The sequence below is a fragment of the Protopterus annectens genome, chromosome 1.part2, assembly GCF_019279795.1.
Source record: "Protopterus annectens isolate FY-2018-M chromosome 1.part2, PAN1.0, whole genome shotgun sequence".
Taxonomy (NCBI): Eukaryota; Metazoa; Chordata; order Ceratodontiformes; family Protopteridae; genus Protopterus; species Protopterus annectens.
This window is the reverse complement of record NC_056727.1, coordinates 543215950-543220949: the sequence shown is the minus strand read 5'-3', so window position 1 is coordinate 543220949 and position 5000 is coordinate 543215950. Positions and strand designations below refer to the sequence as shown.

At 44.3% G+C, this 5000-nt stretch overlaps 1 protein-coding gene across 2 annotated transcripts in view; it reads left to right on the top strand.

The window, feature by feature from the left end:
* TMEM178A (transmembrane protein 178A) overlaps window positions 1-5000 on the top strand; it is a 499028-nt gene that overhangs the window by 235259 nt on the left and 258769 nt on the right. The window lies entirely within an intron of this gene.

Below are 5000 nucleotides of genomic sequence, written 5' to 3'. Positions count from 1 at the left end.
AGGGTGCTTGACTACTAGCAAACCTGTGAAATATCTGTGTGTCATTTTACATAGTAGATCAAATCTGCGTTTTCTTTAACTTGTCTTCTGATTTTGCTTTGGGATTTTGCTGTCTTTAGTAAAAATTGTGCTTGTACGACAGAATTTGGAGGGTTGCAGTTACTAATTATTGTCTGTTAAACAATCTTCCTTATAACTATGAGTGACTGATGACACATTTGTTTATGATATCCCTAGCATCTGTGAATAATCAACTGTCTCTGCTTGTTAGGTCTGTTCTAAACTTTTCCTCTTAAGTTGATGCAAACGATTTTTAAACCTTTCTATGTGACAGATCATGTAAAATAGTATGACACCTTCTGGCTTCACCTACTAATATAGTATTTTTTTTTGTTCTCATGATATGCACTGTAAAATCAGTTTACATAGAATGTCAATGTATTATTAATAACGATATGTGTTATTTAAAATCATTTTTTTCTGTTATAATCAGTATTCTTTAAATGTATTCTATGAGACTGGTTTTCTTATAAATGTGGATATGCTGAATTCCTTTACATAGTTGGTATGTGTAGTTAATTCTTTGAAATGTGTTCTGTTTTCTTGTTGAAGGTTTTCTTCCCTGAGTCCACTGTGTTCGTGGGCTTACTTCCAGTAGGGCCAACCTGGTAACCAAAGCATTCATAAATTATTAAATAAGAGTGCATACCACAAATTGTTCTATGTGTGTGTGTGTGTGTGTGTGTGTGTGTGTGTGTGTGTGTGTGTGTGTGTGTGTGTGTGTGTCTTTGCCACTTAACACTGACCTAGCCCCTTTGCCTACCCTTCTTTATCTTGCATGCATTCCCTATTTCCTTTCTTTCTGTATAAAGATAAAAGAGATCCCTGTCTCCTCACTCCCCACCAAAAAATGTTGCTCCAGTTTCCTGCTAGCCTGCACATTCTTCTATGTCATTATTGGTTCATGCATTTTGTTTCATTGCCTACTGGAAAAATGTTCAAACTATAAATTTAAAATGCACTCTAACTTAAGTCTAACAAGTGTGCTGTATTGTACAAGGAATATAATTTAATAAAGTCAGGAAGGTGTATCAAAGAACGCATGTATGTTTCTTGTTTTGTGTACAAGGGGCCTATGATTTGAAAACAGCCCAAAGATAATCTTTATCCAACACTGGCCAGATGCATTTTCTTTGGATGTGGTGTGGGTTTCAATGCTGTTTCAATGAATGTGAGTTTCAAGGGCAGAGTCTATTTTCATTGTGAGACAGTACTGCTTTGTTTAGCAGATACTTATTCCTGTTTGTGCATTGTGCTATAAAATGTAAAAATAAAATCCAAATAGTCAATGGACCTCTTCAAGAGGAACCTTGACGATTGGATGGGAGAAAGGAAATTCACCCCAGGGATCACGTCAGTCGCCCTGCTAGACAGGGGTCCAGGAAAGTAAATAATGTGGGAAGAAATAGCCAGGGAATTGTTATGGCTAGGCTTGTATAGGCCCTAGGGCTGATAGCCTAGTACCAACCTATGAACCTATGAACCTATGAAGAAGTAAAACAATATGCACACAAGTGTTTATGGTAAATGGGGTGAAATAGCCAGGTAACTGGCCATTGGAATGGCTGCAGGGGGACTCTGGTGCCATATTTTGGTTGTCTGTTCTTCAGTTTGCATTTGAAAGTTATTATCCCACAATTCCATTGGAGTGGGAGGGGTTATGTAATTATGTATGCAAATTTTACGTTAATCAGTGTACAGATTTGTACCTATTTTTCATGGGCCTTGTCCAGATTTTTGATGATTCTGGGTTGAGAGGTATGCATGAGCTGGAGATAGTGGAGTGCTATAGGGTGGACAGGGACTTCCTACAGCAAATTGTTGAGCTGTGCAGGCCACACCTGACACACAGAACTAATAGAGAGGAACCCATCCCAGTGGATACCAAGGTATGTGTAGACCTAAGAATACTAGCTACAGGTACCTTCCAAAGGCCAGCTGTGGATATGATGGGGATCTCACAGGCATCAGCATCCAGGGTACTCCACCAGTTCCTGCATGCCATGTCAGCACATGCCGGTGAGCAGGTATATTTCCCCAACACCCGTGAGGCATTGGCCAGCAATATGCAGCTGTTCCACCAAATAGCAGAATACCCTGAGGTAGTGGGTGCTATAGACTGCATGCACATATGCATCAAATAACCATCCAGTGAGCGGGGTAAGGTCTACATCAACCACAAGGGCTTCCCCTCCATCAACTGCCAGGTCATGTGTGATGCCCAGGTCTTAATGATAAATGTGTGTGCTGGCTGCCCTGGAAGCTATCACAATTCCCACATCTGGCATCTGACAGAGCTGTACTACAGATTTACCAATGGGGACATCCCTTACGGTCTCCTAGTGTGGGATGCTGGATACGCACTGGAGCCGTGGCTGATGACACCCATCAGAAATGCACACACACCCGAACAAGAACTCCATAATGAGGCACATGCACAGACCAGAATTATAATAGAGCGTGTGTTTGGATGCTCAAGTCACAGGTCTGGTGCCCGGACACATCCGCTGGACCCTTGCAGGACTCACCAGCTACATGTACCCAAATTGTCATCGTATGTGCCATGCTACACAATATGATCTTGTGGAAACAGCTGCAGCAGGAACAGCAAGGGACAGACCCACACAGCCCCCCCCCACACTATTGCCAAGGCCTGCACAGGCACAGAGTGAGTCAGAGGAGGAACAACCTGAGCCTGCCCCAGTAGGCAGAAGGAAGCATGCCCAGTATGCCCTGGCCTTGGCAAAGAGGCAACGCATAGCACATGCAATGCCTCAGGAGGGACCTAGGGAATAACACCTCTCTCTGACTCTCACATACAGTAAAAGGGATGCCAAACATGACACTACCTGTACTCAACCATGTGTAGGGAGTATACTTTGTGCATCCAACATAGGCAGCCCTGCAGCACCACCCTCAATCCTGGCACACCCCCAAGGTACGTCACTCAACCTACCAATTGCCAAATGGAGTAGAATGCGTTGGTAGCTATATCTATGGTATAGATGTGAGCATGCAAGGGAATTGGGTGGCTGAATGGTATGCCAGCAGATTGTAGACACCTATTGTGGCACCATGAGATCTGCAACAAATACTGGTGTCACCATAGTAGCCAGTACTACACAGGGAGACAAAACCCACTGCAGGAAATGTGCTGGGCCACATGTGTGTCCATATGACTCACACATGCCAGTCAGGGAAGTTCACATACCCAACAACAGTCTCAGTCAGCAGGGCAGGTGTAGACAAACACAAACAAAGGCTGTGTTATGGCCACTGAATGATACCTATGGGTAACCCCCCCCCCAGGCCTACACAGACAAATTACAGCAGGTCAGGCAGTGGGATGTTAGTTCTGAATGGTAGGAAGTCAGAAACTAATATGTAGGTCAATCCAAGCTAAGACCTGTAGTACACTGATATGCCTCTAGTCAGCATGATAGGTTAGAATACAGAATGAAATGGAGTACTTGACATACCAGTACAGTCATAGCAAATGTGTACAAGTGTCAGGTGTGCCCCCCATCCTATGTAGAAATGTCAAAACAGTCAGGTGTGCCCCCCAATCCTGTGTAGAAATGTAGTAACAGTCCGGTGAGCCCCCACACAATTCTGTGTAGAAATGTAGTTAACAGTCAGGTGTGCCCTCCCAAATCCTATGTAGAAATGTAGAAACAGTCAGGTGCCCCCCCAGTCCAGTGAAGAAATGTAGAAATAGTCAGGTGTGCCCTCCCAATCCTGTGGAGAAATGTAGAAACAGTCAGGTCTGTCCCCCCACAATCCTATGTAGAAATGTAGGAACAGTCAGGTGTGCCCCTTCCCCCAACCCAGCATAGAAATGCAGTAACAGTCAGGTGTGCCCCCCACAATCCTGTGTAGGAATGTAGAAACATTCAGGTGTGCGCCCCCCAACCTTACTTAGAAATGTAGTAACAGTCAGGTGTGCCACCACAAACCTATTTAGAAATTTAGTAACAGTGTGGTGTGCACCCCGCAATTCGATATACACACGTCATAACAGTCAGGTGTGCCCCCCACAACCCTATGTAGAAATGTAGTAACATGTATGTGTAGGTATAATACCAGTGGAGCACAGATGCACAGAGGTGGCCTAGGTAGCAGGATAGGTTGTAGCATCTGCACAATATGCAGGTATGTGTGTGCTAGATTGGTGTGTGTTTCATATTGTGTGAGTGATCAGCATGTATTCATGTTGAGGTAAGACCTAGTGGCTATTGCCCACTACTGCTGATGACAAGGACAAGTCCTCACAACTGCAGTGCCAAAGACAATACCCACCAGTATAACACATGTTAGCAGTAAGCCATTGTAAATGTATGGTGGTAATATGTGTCACGATCTGAAAGACTTACATGGCATGGCTTTTAAGTTAGATATACAAGCAGTATACAGTGGAAAGTACCTCAGACATACAGTATATATTGTGTCACTGTGAAATGGACACACCCTTGAAATTGTACATACAGGTATGTATCACATTATTTGGTCCTGTAGTAGGGGATACCGGTGTTGTCTGCCCAAACACTCGCAGGTCACAAAGGAGGTAGGACTGATGTATTGGGAAACAGCTGATGTACCTGCACATGCAAGCATAACTGGAATGCCCAATGCATATCTGTGTGTCAGATGCAAGTAGTGTCCATAGCACACATGCACCCAGCTCACGCAAACACATCCCACAGGTATCTCTCTGGTTGTACCCCCGCTGTGGGGAATGGATACAATATGACCCCACCTGTATATGGCAATAGTGAAAGAATGCAGCACGCAATGCAGGTGTCCCATGCAGGTGTGTCGCTAGCTGTAGGTAGCACCCTGCTAGCATCCACACCACCGGATCAAGACTGATAGAGGGTATTGGCATGAACACCTAGCACACCTACCCTGTCACCCCAGGGGAATATACTGTATGGCAGTCT